The sequence below is a fragment of the Vombatus ursinus genome, unplaced genomic scaffold (assembly GCF_900497805.2).
Source record: "Vombatus ursinus unplaced genomic scaffold, bare-nosed wombat genome assembly UNPS02014870.1, whole genome shotgun sequence".
Lineage (NCBI taxonomy): Eukaryota > Metazoa > Chordata > Mammalia > Diprotodontia > Vombatidae > Vombatus > Vombatus ursinus.
Genome location: NW_020954648.1, coordinates 1,591,104 through 1,612,804, shown reverse-complemented (window position 1 = coordinate 1,612,804; position 21,701 = coordinate 1,591,104). Strand labels below are relative to the sequence as shown.

At 39.6% G+C, this 21,701-nt stretch overlaps 1 pseudogene; it reads right to left on the bottom strand.

Moving 5' to 3' along the window:
* Window positions 1-2,448: 2,448 nt before the first annotated feature.
* The window catches only part of LOC114028094, an 80,418-nt pseudogene continuing 61,165 nt past the window's right edge, over window positions 2,449-21,701 (bottom strand).

Here is a 21,701-nt window from a genome sequence, read left to right as displayed (position 1 = left end):
TCAATTTTGTAAATACTCAGGGCCCACTAAAGATTTTTAAATAAAGTAATGACCACAATCAGCAAATTAGTAAGATTATTTGGGCAATTGTATGAACACCAGATTGGAGAACTGAGAAACTGGAGGAAGGAAAAACATCTCTGATGTTTTAATAGGAATCTAAATAAGAGAAGAGGGGCTGAATTAGAGAGGTTTCAGTGGAAGTAGAGAGGAGGAGACTGATCATAGGATCATAGATTTAGAACCAGAAAGGGCCCTTGGAAGCTGTCTAATATAATCTCTTCATTTACAGGTGAGGAAATAAAAGCAGAGAGAAATTAAGTGATTTGCCTAGGTTCACACAGTTAGTCAATATCTGATACAGAATTTGGACTCAGTTTTTCCTAATAGCAAATGAATTGTTTTATCCACTGTGCCACATATCCTAGATATAAGAGTTATGGCAGAGGTGTAACCAAGAGGATTTGGCAGCAGATTAGATATGGAGGGTGAGGGTGAGTGAAAAGTCAGAGATGACTCAGGTTTCTGAACTGTCCTTCCATTCCCCATCCCTCAGAAGGACCATGGACAGAGCCTACCATAAGAGGTGGCTGGACAGGAATGCTTGGCACAGCTAGGTTAAAATAAGGGAAAACTGGCCAGAGAAGGTCCTGAGTTGTTGAGGGATGCATATATTGTGAAAAGTCAATCTATTTCTGATACGTGTTATTTCATTGAGGAGCCAGACACAGGAGGTGACATTTGGAGCTGAAGCACATTTTTTTAAAGAAGTCTCTTACAATTCTGATATTCTACACTTCTAGTACTTTTGTTATCACTGTCCAGTTATTTCAGTTGTGTTGACTCTTCACAACCCCATTTGTTTTTTTAAATATATTTTATTTCCTTTATTAATTTCCACATGCACATTTATAATCAATTTTCAATTAGCCACATGAATTTTTGCAATAAATTTTCAAACCTGAATTAGCTTTCTATTCAGCAAATTAGTCTGTGGCTCAGGGAAGTTACTAACTAAGCCACAATAATTATAAAGGCAATCTGCTCTCCCCCCAAAAAAAATCATAATGTATTTACTTTGGAGGTGCCCCTACCCAAAATCTTAAAGTGGATCAAAGCTCACCATCATTAGCATGGAAAAAAAGAAATTCATGTTAATATCTGTTTTAAATAATTGTGGCTAATGTCCCCAACCTTTAAAACATTAAAATCAAGCATATGGCAAATGGTTTAACTACAATATTAATCTAGTAAATATTTTATTGGCAGTTAGCCTGAAAAAAAATAAAAGATTCTATAAGAACATGCTTTCATTTGTGTAATTTCTGAACTTGTTACTTCTTAAAACTGGCTCTGATTGTGTTAAAACCTAGATACTCACCAGGTGCCATGTATCCAGACCAAGATCACATATTGAGTCACATCCGAATTACTTTCATCTTGGTGGAAACAGACATTCAAATCCTAACTTCAAGTGTAAAAAGGGTCTGCAGTAAGCCAGTATTCAGTCAAAAGGTCAATGCTAAATTGTACTTGAGGCCCTTAAAGAGACCTGCCTGGTGTGCTCAAAGGAATATACGAAGAATTAATTACAATGGACTCTACAAAAGATTAAGTCATCCTTCTTTTGTGTTTGTATATACAATAGCAAATGATCTCTAAGTAACAAATGAAAAATATCAGGCTTTTTTTTCTAGCAGGTATTTTCAATGATTCTTGGAATTAAGAACAGATAAAGCTTCAAAGAATCAGAAACCTGAAGAGTATCTTATTTGCAACTCAAAAATAAGCATTTTCATGAATCATCCCCACCTTTTACCAATAGTATTAAACTTAAATAATATTTATTAAATTTACTATTTACACAAATTTTTCCAAAACAAAAAATTTGACATGCCCCAACTAGAGGAAACAGCAACTGTTTAACAAATAGAAATAGTCAGTCTTCAAAATAGCTAGTACTTCTTAATGAATGCAAACAATAAAGGATCTATAGTTTCAACATACCCAATACAAGTGTCTATGACTTATTCCCAAATTATCTGACTTAACAGATAAGTCTTAGGAATTGACTAAGGCACAAAGAGGTTGAATGATTCATCCTGAGTCAAATAAGTTTTAAGTGTCCAATGTGATATCTGGACCTAGATCTTTCCAGACTAGCACTCTATCCACTATATTCTGCTGCCTCTATAAGTAATACAAATGAAAACTAATAAAAGTAAAGGGAAAATAGCAACCAAAATGTTTTTTCCTAAAGGAAGAGAATAAAAAAATTCTTTCCAAAAAGCAAATTGCACTAGAGATGACTAAAATGGATTAAAATATTCATTTTCTCAGAAAAAATGTACAAAAATAAAATTTTAAATAAATTTCACAAGCCATGTGTGAACATTCTTAAGCATTTCATATGTAGGGTTCCGTGGTTCCACTTTTAGTATATCACATTTAGAGAAAATAAGTTAACACAATCATTTGAATTGGCTGCCCGTACAATGGACAAGGCTTATTTCCCTTTTTCAGCTTCTAAGCCCATGTAAAACATGCCATAAGATGTCCTATCCTTCCATGGACAATGTAACCATTTTTAAGTCAGCTCTGACAGATGACACAGGGCTCTATTGTGCTGGGGAAAGAATAGATTCCCCACTTTTTTCTTTGTCTTGCAGTTCTCTCTCAAATTCTCTAGTATCTTCCTGACTACTACAGATGATACTTTTAGATGTAGATGGCTAGGCGTGGTCTTCACTTTCTTGGGAGTCTGACGTCTGTACTATTTTTTCATCACTTTCCTCAACATGTGACTCTTGTGAGTCATTTTTTTTTTTTTACAATCTAGAATGTCAAAGCCCTCTTCCTCCTCTTGTGTGGGGCTTTCTAGTTTGCCTTTATCCAACACATCACTTTTCTCCTCAGGAAATCAATTCTCTTGCAAAGCCCAGCATCTGTGGCAATGGGGTAGGAGTGGAGGGTTCATTTTATCACAGGAAGTACACTTCTAATAGTTGGCTAAGGCTATTTCAGGGTCTTCTTCAAATGAGTTAGTGACACTCTCCTCTGCCTGATATATGACTATCTGGTATATCTCATCATCTCCGTCTGTGAGTTCTTGTCCTTCTTCATTATAACTATCATTTTCTGAATCAATAGACTCAACTTCAAACTCAACACTGAATTGGACTGAAGCTGAATCATCTGAATTTTCATTTAATATACCAGTATCAATATTCAGACTTGAAGGGATTTCTGTTGAGTCATTTCTATTGCTTCGGTCATAGCATATCTTGCTGATGACACATAGGGAACAGCTTTCATCAAACATAAGGGAAATCTGACTTATACCATTTTCTGTGTCTTTCACCAGGCAACTCATCCCAATTTTCACCTGTTTCACTGTGTGTTCTCCTAGATGAGGACAACAGGTTATTTATTCTAATCCATGACTGAAACATGAGTCTCCTCTACAACATCTCATAACGTGGACATTCACCCTCCTTTTGAGCACCTATAACAGAATTGCAGGATCATAGACCCAGAGCTGGATGGGACCTTGGAAGCCATCTAGGTCTAGAATTCAAATCTGGTGGTCACTTCTCTTCCTGTAATTCTTGCATCGACTCCTTTTGACCACTTCCAATTTTAAGCTGACACCTGGTTTCATTTGTAGAAGCATTTGGACTAGCAAATGCTTGTTGACTGACTGATATCAAGTTTCTAGAAATCACTGCATATAATCTGCTATGCTCTTTCACAGAGAAACTTGGTACCCCCAAACAGATCTCCAAGAAGGTCATCTGAACAACAGACAATGTGCTGTTGCTTTTTATCATATACTTGTCTTGACAAAATATACTGACCAAGATAAAATAAAACCTCCTTCATTGTGAATGTGTCTTTCTGTGCACCAGCAAACTTCAACAACTTCAAGAGTAATAGTTTTGGTCTAACCAGAGCCTCTGGTTCCAAAGCTGGAATGTGTGAAGTGCTTAAGATACCATCTATATCAGAAGATATTTGAAATTGCACATTTGCCTGTATAAGGATGGGAATGACTCTCTTAAATCTGATGGGGGAGAAGGAAGATGAGGGCACAGGTCCTAAAAAACAGAACAGCAGATAGGTGATAACCCTCAGGTTTAAATACCTACAGCAAGGAGACAAGTCGGGACTTTGCTCCCTGGTATAGCTGCCTCCTGACATGTCTGAATATGACCAACCAAAAGAGGAAAAGATGAGTCAGCCATTGGGCTGGGCCAGCTCTATGGTCCAGAGCTCTTGTTTGGACTTCCATTTGGGGTTTTCTTGGTAAAGATACTGGAGATTTCTTCTTCAGCACATTTTATAGGTGTGGAAACTGAAGCAAACAGGGTTAAGTGACTTGCCCAGAGTCTGAGTCTAGCTAGTGTCTCAGGCCACATTTGAACTCATGAAAATGAGTATTAGGATCAAGAACAGAGTCCAAGAGAGTAAACAAAGAAACACAGTCTATGGTCAGGCTACAGGGTGTGACCCTGAAACATGTAACGGGAATACAAGTTCAACGGTTTTCTCAGTCTGCTATACTCAGACATCTTCCCACACATGGCTATTTTTGTGAAGAGTTTTGTTTTGTTTTGTTTTTGTTTTTGTTTTTAAGACTAGCCACTCTCTAAATTCACTTCATCTGTCACTTCAGTTACTATCCATGGCAATGATCATCTTCTTTAATTTTTTATCTTTATATTTTGTTTTTATATCATCTTTGTGAATATATCCCTATCCCCTCCCCTAATTAGCAAGTCATCCCTTTTAACAAAGAATTCTTTTTTAAAAAAAATTTAAGTTCAACAAAGCTAAGCAACACAAAAAACCAAGTCTGAGAGTATATCCAGTGTTGAATACCCATAGACTCTCACCTCTGGAACAAAAGGAATGAAGTGTGTTATCTCATTTCTTCTCTGGGGCCAAATTTTATAACAATAATCATCTTTAAATGATAGTAAATGATTTAGAACCTAAATGGCTGGGAGGATGGTAATGCCATTGATAGAAATTAAGAAATTTTGAGGAGAACTAGGTTTGAAGGTAAGTTGATGAGGTAAGTGGATGAGTTGGAGGTAAGTTTGGAGGTAAGCCATTTTAGGCTATTGAATTTGATATGCATAATCAAACATTCGGGTGGAGTTAGCTGGTTAACTTTTGGAAATACAAGACTAGAGCTCTGGGAAAAGGTTGGAGCAGAATAGAGAGAGAAAGGAGAAGAAAATATAAGGAAACAGCCTTGGAGAGCCCCTGCATTTATCAGATAGGAGTAAGATGATAACCCAGTAAAGGAACAAAGAGAATATTGACAACACAATGTCATGGAAACCAAGAATGAGGACAAAAAAGGGCATTGGATCTAGCAACATGGTAGTCATTAGTAACTGTGGAGAAAACAGTTTCAAAACAGTGGTAGGAACAGAAGCCCGATTGCAGGAGGTTCAGGAGTGAGGGGGAGGCAAGGAAGTAGAGACAGTGAAATTAGAATGCTTTTTTTCCTCTAAAAGTTTTATAGCAATAAGCTTAGGATAGGGGGTGGGGGAGAGAGCACGAAGGCACATCAAGTGTAAGGTTTGGACAATTTGGAAGTGATGGCCTTTTTAGTATCTAGTCATCCCGACTTCCTGACTTCCCTCATCCTCCCTACCAGTTAAATTGTCCACATTTCACAGAGTTGGAAATGAAGATACAGCCAGATGACAGCTAGTAATGCAAAGGTGGGGATCTCAAGATACCATCATACCCAAGTATCCTCACAGCATCATAGAGAGCAAAGAACAACAGGTTATTTATTCTAATCCATACTTAAAGCGTGAATCTCCTCTGCAACAGCATCCCATACATGTGGACATTGGCCCTCCCTTTGAGCACCCATAAGAGAATTGTAGGATCATACACCAAGAGCTGGATGGGACCTTGGAGGCCAGGTGGTCTGTCTTGTTTTAGAGATAGGGCAATGAAGGCCCATGGAGGTTAAATGACTTATCCAGTATCCTACAGTCAGTGCTCATCAGAGGTCAGATATCATCCCAGAGACAGTGTTTTTCCACTGTGCCATGCTGCCTCAGTCATCTGCAGTCTCAGAGACCTCTGAGGGACCTTCCGACATCAAGGTTATCATCCTGTGATTTTCAGAGGCAGCTTATTCCGTTGTTGAACAGCAGTCATGGATGTTCTTCCTCATATTCACCTAAAATGCATTTTCCTGACCTTCTACCCATTGATCCCAGTGGCCCAGTTATGCTCTATGAGGCCAAGCAGAATTCTACTACTGAAGAATCTTTTGAAAGAATGGGCAGCATTAATGCAGAAGAGAAAGGGTTACTACTGCCAAGGAAGCTAGTTCTGAAAACAAATAGACAAATAAATAAATAACTAAATCTAATCAGGAATCCTGCAGTCTCACTCTTCCCCTCCTCCTTCTCTCTCCAGTCGAAACAACCGCACGAGCCTCACATCGGAAATTAATATCACACGGGACAGTTAATCAAAGCTGAACTGCCCTCCCCCCCACCCCCACCCCATGGTGAGTGAGTGGTGCTTGGAAGAGAGCTGACAAGCGGGCAGATGAAGGAGGAGAGCCAATTCACTCCCCCTTCCAGAGTCCACCTGGGAAGGGGGAGGCCTAAGGAGAGGGGGGCTGAAGGGGGAAGCACCAAGCCAATTTCTTCCCATAAAAAATGATATGAGGTGAAAAACCGTTTATTGCACGTTAGGCTCCATGGCTGGGCCATTTGTATGTTTTACTGGGATGGTTATGTCACTAAATGAGGCCTGAAAAATCCATCATGACCAGAAAGCAGTGACAGTGGTTGGGATGGGGAAGGACAAGGGAGAAGAGGAACAGGAAATTATTTTCCTTGTTACTGGAGGTGTTCAAGCAGATGGTAGCTTGGTCCTTTGTCAGGGATGTTATAAAGGGGCTTCATGCACTAGGCAGGGGGTTAGACCACATCAATCAATCAATTAATCAATCAGCATTTACCAAGTGTTTATTGTGTGCCAGGCACTGGGCTACAAGGACAAAAGTGAGGTAGTCTCTGTCCTCAAGAAGCTTATATTCTGCTGGATAACCTCTAAAGGCTCCTTCCAGGTCTTGGATTCTATGACCCTATGATATTCCAACATTATCTTAGAGGGTACCTTGTGCTCTAAATATCATTTCAGTATCGCTTCAGGGAATGGACTGTCCTCATCTGTAAGATTGAGGCTTTCCATTAGATAACCTAGAAGGTCCCCTCCAGGTTTAACATTCTATTATTCTGTCATTCTGTGCTCATTGTCTGTCTTCTGGATGTTCTACCCCACACCCAAGGACCATGAACATTTCCCAGGTAGTTTTGAGGAGGTAGCACAGCATTGCCTGCCTGGGACTTTGGCTTGCCTTTCTGCCCAGAGGCTCGCTTCCAGAATCTCCCCTTTTTATTGACTCTAAGGAGTATATTGGTCCCCACCCCAATTGCCTGTCAGAACCGTTCGCCACCTCCCTTGGAGAACTGGTCATGCCATACCCTAATAAGTCCCAGCTGTGATGGAAGAAAAGAATGACCTTGTCCTTATTTACTCTAACTACTTCAATTAGATTTCTGTTGACACATTCCACAGTCTCCTTAAGAGAGAAGTGCCAAATGAAGAAATGAGCCAGGAAGTAAGTCAGTGACTGATGTCATGGAGGCAATTTACAATGCCAAGAGGAGATGGGCCAGACATTGCCCAATGTCAACCTTAAAAGTTAGGGGAGTGCAGCAGAAGGGAAATGTGGAAAGTCATCTGAGTAGACATTATTAATCAGGAAATCTGATAATGAATGCAACAGCCTGCCACCTGAAACGTCAGCTTCAATTTTAATTGCCTACCATTCTCTTTTGCTTCACTCCTAAGCAAAGAGAGGGCCTTGACAGCCTCTGGTCAAGCTTCGGTAAACTGACCGTCCCGTTCAATGAGATGGGGTTCTCTGTCATGCTTCCCCCCCACCTCCAAGTGACATTTTTCCAGCCCTTTAAACTCTTAAAGCTGAAGGGAAGTTTAGAAAATTTTTAATGCAACTCTCTCACTTTTTAGATGAAAAAACTGAGATCCAGAGAGATGAAATCATAGAATCATAAAATCTCAGAGGAAGAAGGGCTTTCAGGGGACAACTAGTATCTAAAGTTGGAATGCTTTTCTGGATCATGAGATCATGAAGGCTCTGTTTAAAGACCTCCTGAGAAAGGATGGTACTAACTCGTCAGATAGCCTATTCCACTATCAGACAACTCTATTAGGAGGCCGGTCCCTATACTGAGCCCAAATCTTCTTCTCCATGCCTTCTATGTATTGGTTCTACTTGTACTCCCTGGGACTCAGCAGGAAAAAAAATGCAATTCTTGTAATAGTCAAACCTTAATGAAATGCAACCTATAGAAAGGACTTCCCATGTGTCTGCACAGAACTCTTTAACTTCTAAAAGTCAAAGGGTCCAAATCCTCAGCTTGCCTTTTGTTGCCCTAGATACAGCAACAAGATTTGCATTTATGTAATACACAGTCTCCTTAGGTGATCAGACACTAAATGTATTTAACTGATGTCACACAGGAAATTTACCATGCCAATAAAGAATGGGGCAGACATCCAATGTCCAATTGATTCCAATGTCAAGATCATAGATGAACTATGAGGATCGCCATCTGGACTCCCAGAAACAACTGCCAGATGGACAGAGAACAAGGTGGACAAGAGTTCCAATAACAAAATTCTTTGACAAGATTTTTTTAACACATGTGATAGAATTTGTGGAATTAATTTTTCTGCGTCTGGGTTCCAAAAAATGACTTCACAAGTATAAGATGGAGGAGATGTAATTAGTCAAAGGTTCCCATGAAAAATATCTAGGAGCTTGTTTTAGTGGAGTGAAAATTCAATATGAACCAAGAATGGACCATGGTGATCCAAAAAAAGCTAATTCTCTCCTAAGCTGAATTGGGAGACCTAAGGCCCAGAATGAGGGGCATGTTAGTTGAATTGCATTCTGTCCCCAGTTCTGCATGCCACATTTTAGGATGGACTTAGACAAGCTGGAAGTCTAGATGGAGCAATCAAGACTATGAGAGAATATTAGTTGAAAGAGCTGGGGACGTTTAGCCTGAAAAAGAGAAGACTGAGGGAGAACATGACTACAATCTCTAATTATTTCAAAGATGAGGAGGGATTAGGCTTGTTCTACTTGGTACATAAGGCACAATTAGGAGTAATGGGGGGGGGGGGCGTTGCAGAGATATGGGTTTGGTATAAGGAAAAATTCCAATAGTTATTGCTGTCCCAAAATTGGAATGAGCTGTCTCAGAAAAGAGCGCCTCTTCCCACCCCCACTGGAGATATTTAGGTAAAAGAAGAGTCAATTGCTGGGGAATAGAAGGGATTCTTGGTCAGATATCCATTGTACTAAGTGACCTCTGAGCTCCCTTCGAATTATGAGATTCTGTGAATGGAAGAGGTAGAACACTGCTTTGCATTCATGGAGGGTCAAATGAGGATGGAGTGTTTGATATGTACATAAACTCTAGTTCTCTTGAATTCAATTTTTTTCTACTAGGTAAGGAAAATGGGAATGGGAAAAGAAAGTTAAAGTGTCAGGAGCTTTGGAGTGAGACTAGGTGTGCTTAGTCTCCCATGGAGTCCGATGAAAGCCGCCCAAGGGCTTCAGAAACAGAGAGCAAGCCCTAGCAGAGGATGGCAAATATGCAGCAGAGAAAGAAGGGTTTCAGTATCTAACATGATCCAGGAAACCTGAGCTCTGATTCAAGCTGCAAAAATGCTCTTACCAACAACAAATTCTCTTTAGTCAAAGGGTTTATCAAAGTCTCCTCAGAAGGGGGTCTTGAAATGCAAACTACAAAAAAAAAGATGGCTTTCTGTATTTGTACAGGTATCCTTCACGCTTCAAGGAAGTTGCCTATAAAGCAAATTTCCATAAAATATATCTTCTTTTTCCATTGACTTCCATGATAAAATGAGGGTTGTACTTCATTGTGATGGTGGAGGAGGAGGTCTTGAAAATGTAATAAGCTTACATTCTATACAGAAAACCTTTTAAAGGTTTTCAAAGGCCACAATAACTTTCTGGTTATACGGCAAGCATTTAATAAGTGCCTAATGAACATAAGACATTGTGTTAGACCTAGGAATACAAAGACACAAATAGCCCCTGCCCTCAGAAAGCTCACACGTACCATGAAGAAATAAAATGTACATAGATAAGTAAATATAAATTATATGAGTAAATACAAATTTGATAAATCTAGCACCACCTCTGGGTCTACTCTTTCCAACTCCCACTCCTCACAGGGGAAACTGAAGGTGACTGCTACTACTCTCAGGGTTCTGCAATATCCCTAAAAGACTGATTTTCTAATATTGTCATTCACGATCCCCCACAAGCATGGCTCCTCATGAACAATTAGCCAACTAACTCAATTAGCATTTAGTAAATGTATTTGCTAAGATGGTAGAGTAAGAAGAGTTGGTACAAAATATATTACCACCACCACAAGCCCCACCCTCCCCCCACAGCCCCCCACCAAAGCCTCGGATGTGCTCTCCTCCAACAAAGACACACAGACCCTTGGGAAGGTGGGCTCAAACTTGAAGTACAATGGTAGTGAGATACATATGTAAGATAGATGCATGTCAAAGGAGCAACTTACAACTGCTGATGCTTTATGGTCTGGAATTCCTTTTTTGAGTCCATAAGTCAATATTTTTCTCGGGTAGAAGGGGTTATATTCCTTGAAGCTATCTATTTCCTCAGATGAGTGTTGTTTTTTGGGGGGGAGGGGAATGTCTATAGTTCAAAGATGGGAAGCTAAACTGAAAACAAAGGAATTTATTAGTATGCTAAAGAATATTGCTCTGAGTAACAGCTTCAACTTCCTTGGGTACAGATTTGTTTTTTTTTTATAACCTTTTAGAGTATACAGCCAATCAGCAGCATTCTATTACAATTTAGAATAGACAAGGAAAGACTTTCACAGGAGAGGGAGAAGCAGAGAAAGAGGATTCAGCAAAGGAAGAAAAGAAGAGTATCTGGAATGCAGATGACAATATTTATTATAAGAAAACTTTCCCTATTCAAGGGAAAGAGACAAGGGGAGGTGAACAAATATTTTTTCAATTGAAAAATAAGTGCTTTCAGACAAAACTGCAAAGTCTATTATCCATAGGCAAAAAGTAGTTGTTACAGCAATGCATGGGACTGTTTGTCTTACCATGTCCTTGCTCTGTTTAGCTTTTATTTCTCCTTTAACAGGAGTTGAGGACTTTCTAATGTTGGGCCACCAGGTGGTTGGGGCATTAGCCCATCAAGATGTTTGAAAATAACTATGGTTTCTATTTCTCCACACACACCCACACACACACCCACCACCACCCCCCCACACACACACCCCACTCTCTCTCAGACACACTACATGTATTGGTAGGAGGGTGTGACCAAGGTGTATGGGTGGACTGTGATGTTTTGATTTTTCCTGCTTTTACTTTCTATTGAGTAAAACTCAGGCTTATACCCATCTTTGCCTTCTATTGAGTAAACTTAGTGATTATCATTACCTTCACTTTATCATTTAGCAAATGTTTAATGATTCAGAGTTCAGGGTGTCACTGGGATTAATTTTGTGTAAAAGAAGAGCACATCAATGGGGGATCAGGAGTTACAATAGCAGTTTGTAGCCAGCCCCATTCTAGGGCTACTTCTAATACCCTAAGAAAGAGTATAGTGGCAGCTAGGTGGCGCAGTGAATGGAGCACCGGCCCTGAAGTCAGGAGGACCTGAGATCAAATCTGGCCTCAGACACTTGACACTTACTAGCTGTGTGACCCTGGGCAAGTCACTCAACCCCAATTGCCAAAAAAAAAAAAAAAGAACATAAATTATGTGGTCGTGGTAGTGACCTCAACTCTATACCATATCTGGTATAAGGAAAGGTTGGGTAAGTAAGCCAGTCCAGAGAAAGACAGAAAGGAGGTATAATTTTATATTAGATGCCATTCCTACAACCTGCACTGACCATGGGTTAGTTTATGACCATGCCCACTCTACATATAAAAACAAAATAATTTTTGTGTAGAGATCATTAAAAACTCAGAGTATCAGGAAAGGATCATCCCTGAGTCTTCAATAGTCCAGGCAGGACTAAGCCAGGGTGATCACCAGATAGATAGAAAGAAGGGGATGGATGAGAGGGATGGGCACAGAATCCACAATACTTGTCAGCTGATTGCATATGGGAGTAGAGTGTGGAGAAGATGGAGAGTTGATGATAACTTCAAGGTTACAAACCTGGGACAATAATGCTTAATAATGCAAAATTTAAAAAAATGCAAAACATGAGTGCAAATGAGCTGGACTCTCAATGTTTAACAGAACAGTTAAAAGTTCTAATGTAGAACAAAGGCAAGATGGCATGCTTTTTTTTTCTTTGTCAAAAACTATGAGCACTGCAGACCTTTCAAACTGAAGAGTCTTTAGTCTAGCCTAAAGTGGGGCGGAAGTATAGGAACCCAGCTACGGGAGAGGAGAGAGGGAATTGTACAACCGAGGATGCACCCAGGTTGACAATAAGTTCCTGTAACATCAGAGGGAGCAAAAAAAAAAAAGTTTGTATCCAGTATTAAAGACATAATGAGAATGAGGTGAATGGAATTAAGATACACACTGAAAACATTGTTCAAATGATGTTTTAAAATTACTTATAGGAAGATTCACAACCTTTAAAAATAATTTCCTAAAAAAGAATTGTTCCAGAAGCAAATTGCAAAATTTGCAGGTAAAGGAAGTAATTTTATGCAGATGCACTTCTACTCTTGAGTCCTCAGTTTCCTTATCTGTAAAATGAGAGAGGGGTGGGATTAGATGAGATTATATTTAAGAAAGTTTCCAGCCTAGATTCTCTGTTTTTATGTACTAGTAAAGGGGGGAGGAGGAGTAGGGCCTCTCAACAAAATAAAAGGCAACATGGTGGGCTATGTGGATGGAGTACTGGACTTGGAGTCAAAAAGTTATGGGTTCAAGTCTCACCTCCTCTACTTACTATCTGTGTGACCCTGGATAGTTAAATTAGCCTCTCTGTGCTTCTGTTTCCTCATCTGTAAAATGAGTTTGTACTACAAGGCCTCTAAAGTCTCTTTTCAGCTCACAATCTATGATCCTGTGAAAATCAAATCAAATTAGGCAGAGATCATTAAAAGGAGAGGCAGCTTGGCTTAGTGGAGAAAGAGCTATCCACAAGACCAGGGTGACCCTGGTTCAAATCCAATCTCATACACATTTGGCTTGTGTGACCTTAGGTAAATCATGTCAGCTCTCAGGGTTTGAAGCAATGCTCTAGGGCAGAAGGTCTTCACCTTTTTGGTATTTGTGGCCCCCTTTGGCACTCTGGGGGAAGTCTATGGACCCCTTCTCAGAATAATGTTTTTAAATGAAGAAAATATATGGGAGTACAAAGGAAACCAGCTATTTTGAAATACATACCCATATAAAAAGTACAATTGAATATATGGAATGTGTATATGTATATGTGTGTGTATATACATATATACAGAGAGAAAGAAAGAGGGGGGAAGAAGGGAGAAAGAGAGGAGGAAAGAGATGGAGGGAAGGAAGGATAAAGAGAGGGGGGGAGAGGGGGAGAGAGAGGAGAGGAAGAGAGAGAAGGGGGGGGGGAGAGAGAGAGATCACAGATCCCAAGTTAAGAAACCCTGCTCTAAGACACTAATCTGTTAGCAAACTAAATTTCCTCACCTAGAAATTGCCTTCACAGATCCAAGTACTATCCCAATCCTCCTAAAGATGAAGAAACATACTGGCAGAGAAATTTGATTGGGGAAAACCATGATCCCAAATGTAGAGAAACTGTAAACAGGGCCAAAATAGTTCTTTCCACTTCTGTTGCATGGCAGGGAAGACATTGGTGTCAGGAACTCAGCCAGAGCAACAAGCTGCTGGTCCTGGGTGCAGCGGGGTCAAGCAGAAGGGCTAAGCCACCGGGAAATTCACCAGTGCAGGGGTCAGGACAAGTAGGTGCTACTAAGGTTTAAACAAGAGCAGGCCATATATAAATCAGGACAGACCACAATGTCAAGGGTGGTCAAAGGCTAAAAGGCGAGGTTTGAGATAGGTAGAAACGTGGTACACTGGTTAAGAACAAAGATAGTTCACTGAGGGGCAGCTAAGTGGCGCAGTGGATAGATCACCGGCCCTGGAGTCAGAAGGACCCGAGTTCAAATTTGGTTTCAGACACTTGACGCTAGCTGTGCAACCCTAAGCAAGTCACTTAATCCCAATTGCCTCACCAAAAACAAAACAAAAAAAACTGTGTTAATGCTTTTTGATTTTACATCAGAATCATTTCTGGAGATATACTCCTTTATTCCCTATCAAATAATAAGAGCTGCCTAGAGGCAGTTAGATAGAGTAGTAGGTACCTAGCCTAGATTCAAGAAGACCCGAGTTCAAATATGACCTCTGACACTTACTATTCGTGTGAACCTGGGCAAATCACTAAAACTGATTGCCTCAGTTTCCTCAACTATAAAACTGGAATAATAATAGCATCTACCTCTCAGGTTTGTTGTAAGGATTAAATGAAATAATACTTGAAGTAATGCACTTAACAGTGTCTGGCACTGGTCAGTCATTTTTTCAGGTACATTGGACACTTAGTGACCCCACTTGGGGTTTTCTTGGCAAAGATACTGGAGTGGTTTTCTATTTCCTTTTCCAGATCATTTTACAGATAAGAAAACTGGGTTAAGTCACTTGCCCAGGTTCATATAGCTAGCAAATGTCCGAGTATAAATTTGAAATCAGGCCTTCCTGACCCCAGGCCCTGCACTTTCAACTATGCCACCTAATTGCACATAGTAGACACTCAATAAATTCTTGTTCCTGCCCACCACCACCTTGTAACAGAGACAAACAGCCAAGCAAAAGCTCCAAAGCGCAATGACCCCGTCTGACAATATACACAACGTTCTACCTTCATTGCCCCTCTTCCTACCTCCACTTCTTGGATAAGAGGAAAAAGGTATGTTTCCTAATCCCTTCCCAAAGACCACTATTGTCTTTTCATTAGTTATGAGAGCCCTGCTTCTTTGGAGTAGTCGTTTCATTTGTTTTATTGTATATTTCGTTCCTCTGAATCTTCTTATATGACCTCACCAACTCCGGCACATCTAGAAAGGCAAATTGTGGCCATCTGTTTAATTAGTTCTAATAGATTAGACAGGCTGGATAAACTGCCTGTGACTGAGATAGGCAGGAAAAAAGGGGCTAGAAGTTTACCTAAAGCTGTAGAACTGCAGATATGCCCCAAGTTCACTCAAGAATTGGGGCAAATATGAAAAAGGCATTCTCATGTGCAGAAAATGGGGCTGGAATAAGTGGATAGCAATAAAGTATTAGGGAGCCAAGTAGTAAACGACACCTATGATTATTCCCTGCAAAAGTGGTTTGATTACTTAGACTCCTAGAACCTCAGGGTCAAAAGGGACCTCAGAGGCTAACTGCTAAAATGCCTGAAGTCCGTGGTTAATATCCTGATTGAGGGAAGAGTTCCTGAGAGAGGACACTCACTCACCTGCCTGGAAAGCAAGCCAGCCTACCTTGGGATCACTCCAGTTGTTAGAGGAGGGTCTTCCTTAAAATTTATCCCTCTGGCAGCTAGGTGGCACAGTGAATAGAGCACTGGCCCTGGAGTCAGGAAGACCTGAGTTCAAATCCAGCTTCAAACCAATTAACACTTAGTACTGATGTGACCCTGGGTAAATCACTTAACCCCAACCCCAAATGCCTTGTCCCCCCCCAAAAAAATTATCCCTCTCGAACTTCCACCCAGTGGTCCCACTCTTATCCTGGGTAACAAAACATAACAAGTCTAAAGCTTAATTTACTTTTAACTACTTAATGTTGGCTAAAATTAGCTGTGGACAGCTAGGTGGTGCAGTGGATAGAGCACTGGACCTGCATTCAAATTCAGCCTCAGACACTTACCAACTGTGTGACCCTGGGCAAGTCACTTCATCTGTTTGCCTCAGTTTCCTCAATTGTAAAATGGGGATAATAACAGCACCTACCTCCCAGGATTGTTGTGAGGATCAGAGGAGATAATCGTAAAGTGTTTAGCACAGAGTAAGCCCTATATAGATGTTGGCTATTATTATTGTACCTCCATATGGAGGTATAGATAATTATATTCCTATGTCTAATATATAGGTTATTTTTTTAAATGGCAGCAGGAAATTCCTGGTTGTCTTTAAAACCATGGAAATGAAGGCACCCAAAGCCACTGGTGACATCATACCCAAGGTTCAGTAGCTTTCATTAACGAATAAAGCTTTTGAAACTTGGATTTATAACCTCAAGTTAGAGAGCAAGGACAGCAGACAGCACAGAGGAATGCAAGTGTTAGGTCTCCGTGCTTATAAATTCTGTAACAGTGAAAATTCCATCTATTGAGCTGCCACAAAATGAAAGATAGCTACGCCCCAGTAGCCTGAAGGGGTGATTCCAAATTCTCCCAAACATTTCACCACTTGCAATCCCCAGCTCCTCTGCTCCCCACCAAATTAGAAAATGGTACACAGGGGTCACAGAGCCAGGCAGGGCTGGAGAAGGATTAGGTCTCAGGATTCCTGACTTCCCCAATCCCCATGCTAATCTTCTAGTTACACTCCCTTCTTTTGCAAAACTTCCCCTGACTGAGGAGAAAGAAGGCAGGCAGTTACCCAGATCAGAGACTTCTTAGAAAGTCACTGACTAGCATCCATAGATCAGTCAGCAAGCTTAATCAAGTGGCTGTTCTATGCCAGGCACTGTGTTATTTGCTATGAAAATGCAAAGACTAAAGCAACTCTTTTAGGAGAAGAATAAAGTAAAGATGCAAGTCATGGAACCCTGGAGCTTGGAGAACCTTAAAGAGAATCTTATCTAACTCCATTATTTTGCAGATGAGGGAACAGAAGCCCAGAAGAAGGAGCAGGAAAGAGAACTGAATTTCCAGTTAGAGGACCAAGTTACTGGCTACCCCAGCAACCTTGGACAACTCACCATACCCCTGGGGTGGGGCTTCATTTTCTTCACCCAGTCCAGGGTTTCTTAAGCCCAAATCCATGAATTGTTTTAAAAGAATTTTTGATAACTTTATTGGAGATCACTAATATATAATCATAATATAATATCAATATAATTGATATATTATACTATAAATGATATATTATAACATAATCAATATATATTGATATAATTTATATATCAACATAATACATAATGATATATAATTTATAATGATATATAACATCAATATAATATAATTGATATGTACTATACTATAACATGATTGATATATGCTATAATGTAATATAATTGATATATCAATATAAAATGATATATATCCATTTAATGGAATATAATTGATATGTTACACTATAATTGATATACTATGATATAATTGATATATTATACTATAATATAATTGATATATACCATAATATGATTGATTTATACCATAATAAAATTGATACATAATATTGATCTAGTATAATTTTATAACTGTATTGAATTAAATTGTTTCCTTTGTAGTGCTATGTATTTTACTTTATGCATTTAAAAATATTTTTCTGAAAAGGGGTCTCAGACCCAGGCTTCACCAGACTGCCTGAGGTACCCATGACACACAAAAAAGTTAAAAAGTTCAAATTTAGTCTCTTCTCAGCTTCAAATCTATGATCCTAAGTCATTTCGAGGTCCAGGGTGACCAAGGTCACAGGATTCCTAGAGGCTATATACTTTATCTACTTTTTCACTTTTTAGAAGAGGAAAACGAGGCCTAGAAAGGTGACTTGCCCAAAATTGCAAAGGTAGGAAGTGAGAAATCTGGGATTTGAACATAGATCCTTTAATCCCTAATCTAGTCTTCTTCCCATGATTCCATGTGCTTCCCAAAACCACAGGTTGGGAAATATTTTCTAAGAGTACAGTGTGTTGAGATGGAGAAGTGGGTTTGAAAGGTGAGCAGATAGTCTGGTTAGCTATAGCCTGTTCTGTACAGTGGATAGAGTGCTGGGCCTGGACTCAGGAAGACCTGAGTTCAAATCTGACCTTCAGCACTTAACAAGCTGTGTGACCCTGGGCAAGTCACTTCACCTCTGTTTGCCTCAGTTTCCTCAATTATAAAATGGGGATGACAATAGCACCTACCTTCTAAAGTTGTTATGAGGATCAAATGAGATATTTATAAAGTACCTAGTGCTTTATATATAAATAGATACATATATGAACGTATACTTATATATAAATACATATATTTAGATATAAATATAAAGCACCTGGCACAGAGTAAACACTATATAAATGCTAATTATTATTGTTATTATTATTATTAGATGGAAAAGGTCCAATGTATGTGAATAAAGATGAGGAGCAGTAAAGATTACACAAATATTCCAATTGCCACTCCACAGAAAAATGGACCCCAATCCTGTCCCTTCCTTTTATCCAAGCCTCCTGCTGTTCTTTTTATAGATGTCTTCTCCCTTGCCTTTCCCCCCTCCCTCCAAAGAAAACTCACAAATATGTTGTGTGAAATATCCGAACTAATTAGACCAAATGGTGCTCAGATCTGTCACTGGTTTTTCTGGGGGAACTCAGCTGGTCTCATGATAGAAATTTTTGTTAACTAATTGAGGGGAATTCTCTGGGGAGACTACAGAGTCCCTGCCGGAGAGGATAGTGGAGAATTGAAAGGTTACTCTAGAACAAGAGTAAGCAAAACCACAGATAGAGGCAAAAGAGGCCCAACACGAGAGGGAACCTTACAGTACTGCACCAGCTGGTGAAAGAACTTCATGGCGTTCGTTGGCTTGGATGGATGGCGGACTTGTGGAAGCTTCTGTTGTAGTACTTATTATAGACAACAGAGAGCACTGTTGGAACATATTTCTATCACTGCGGGTCAACTGCCAGCAGAATTCACAGGAAGGAGGAGGCAATCGGTCAAGAGTTGGGTACTCTCCAGTCGTTGATGTGATTTTTACTAGTAATAATACTTCCTCCTCAATTGAACGAACTGGGACTATCCTTGAGCAACATATTATAATAGAAAAAAGATTGAACCCTGAGTCAGAAGCCCTTGATTCAAATCCTAGATCCAAAATTCACTCACTGTCTATAGGCAAATTATTTAACTTCTCTGAGCATCAATTTCCTCATCCGTAAAATGAGGATAATAATATTTGTACTACCTGTCTCCCAGGTATATGAGAAAAGTGCTTAGTAACCCTGCAAGGACCAAGAAAGACTGGCTTTCTTCTAAGATATTTACTAGCCATGTGATCCTAGGCAAATCAAAACTTTGTGTGCCTCAGTTTCCTCATCTTTAATTGAGGGGGATTGGCCTCAGTGACCCTTAATGCTGCTTCTATCTCTAAATCTACAATCTTATTATATGTGAGTTCATTTCTACGTTTAGATTGGAGAAGAAAAGCTTTGGGAAGTTGTGATAGTTTTCTTCAAATAGTAAAAGCACTTAAATCATGGCAAATACTTGTGAGACATGTTGTATAGCTCCAGAAGGCAAAACTAGATTTTAGTTTTATAGAAACACAAAAACAAAAAAACCTGTTTGATCATATAATAGGCTACCTGGGGTAACAATGAGTTCTCTCTCTTTGGAAATATTCAAGCCTAAGCTGGGATGACCACCTGTCAGAAAAGTTGTCAAGGGGATAGTGGCACTGAGTGGAAGGTCAGTGTCTAAGACTTTGTGTTACAACAGATAGGATTTAAATTGAATGCAATGAATAATGTTTTGCCTTGGAAGGTCATAGAAGACAGAATGGAAGAGGCTTTAAAATCTCCTTCATGCAAAAGACAGGAAAAATATTCATCTGTCTGGAATGTTTTGGGCACTATGTGACTCAGAGAAGGGATTAAGATGAACCAACTCAAGATGTCTTTGTTGCTAGCATCTTTCTTTTCTCAACTACCAAGTATGTTGATAATGACATGATTGGAGTTAATTATGTTATGGAACATTTGCTTCTCTCCTAAAGGGATACCACCATTTCTGGGGCTCCAGATGACCATTTCTATTCACTGATAATAGGCTGAAGTTTTAGCAGATATCATCATTACTCAACTTCCTGAGGGTGGCATTCTCTTAAGTTTGGTAAACTAGTGGTTGGACAGTTGCCCAGTGACAAATCTTTCATGGACTGGTAAAAGAGACCCCCCCCTCCCACATATACACATACCCTTCAGTTATTGGGCTCACCTTCCTAATTCTAGAGAAATAGGAATTTGAATGTGTGGAGTCCAGAACAACCCTAAATCCAAATACTTTGGTGGAGAATGGTGACCAAAAACTATGATTGGTACCATTCTAAATAATTTTCACACTAAGGACTAAGGAGCTCAGGTAGAAAGCCCCCATTGTGGTGTTCTGAAAACTCGGAACCATTGCATTCCAGAGTTGGAAAGGTCCACAGAGGACTTTTAGTCCATTCACATCTGAACAGGAATTCTCCTTACAGCATCCCTGAAAGTGGTCATTCAAGCTTTATCTAGTCCATTCCAACAGTTAGGAACTCACTACCTCATAAAGCAATCCATTCCATTTTGCAGAGTTCTTACCTAATTTGAAATCTCTACTTTCTCTCTCAGAAACTTCATCAGCTCCCATAGGATTAAATATCACCTCTGTGTAGATCTGTATACCCAGCCCCAGTCTCAAACCATCAATGGTCTATTGCTGACAAATGTACATTTCAAACTGTATGTTGTGAGGAATCTCAAACTCAATGTGTTCAAAACAGACCTCTTCTTTCCCAGGGGAAAAAAAAAAAACAAACTACCTTTCTGCTACACTTCTCTTGGGGAAGGGGAAATGGCAAACCAACCCAGTATCTTTGCCAAAAAAAAAAGCCCCAAATGGGGTCACAAAGAGTCAGACACAACTGAAATGAAACAACAACTACTACCACTATTACTACTACTACTACTGCTACTGCTGCTGCTGCTGCTGCTGCTCTACTACTCTTCTCTATTTCTTTTAAGAACACCATTATTCTTCCAGTCTCATGGATTCATAATCTAAATGTTACCTTCAACTCCTCACTATCCTTCACCCAATATATACAATCAGTTGTCAAATCTTGCTGATTTTACCTCCATAATATTTCTCATATGTAACCCCTTCTCTCTAATCCACAACTACCACCTTTGTTTTTATCGCCTTTCATTTGAGCTATTTCAATGAACTCCTAATTTGTTTCCTTTCCTCAAGAGTTTCCCTACCCTAAGCCAAGCCAAACTGACTTCCCTTAAGTATAGATCTGACTGTGCCACCTACTCAATAAACTCCAAGAGTCCTCTTATTGCCTCTAGGATGAAGCATATATTCTTCTTCTTGGATTTTAAAGGACTTCATCTCCTGGCCCCCAATCTTTTTTTTTTTTGGTTTCATGTTATAGTCTTCTCCTTCCTTTATTCTATGACCAGCCAAACTAGCCTTCTCTCATTTTTTTATTCATAGTGTTCAAGCTCTCACCTCCATGCCTTTGCAGTAACTATCCTCCACGTCTAGAATTTACTTGCCTCTAACCTCATGGAATCTGTCACTTCCTTTAAGACACAGCTCATGTATATT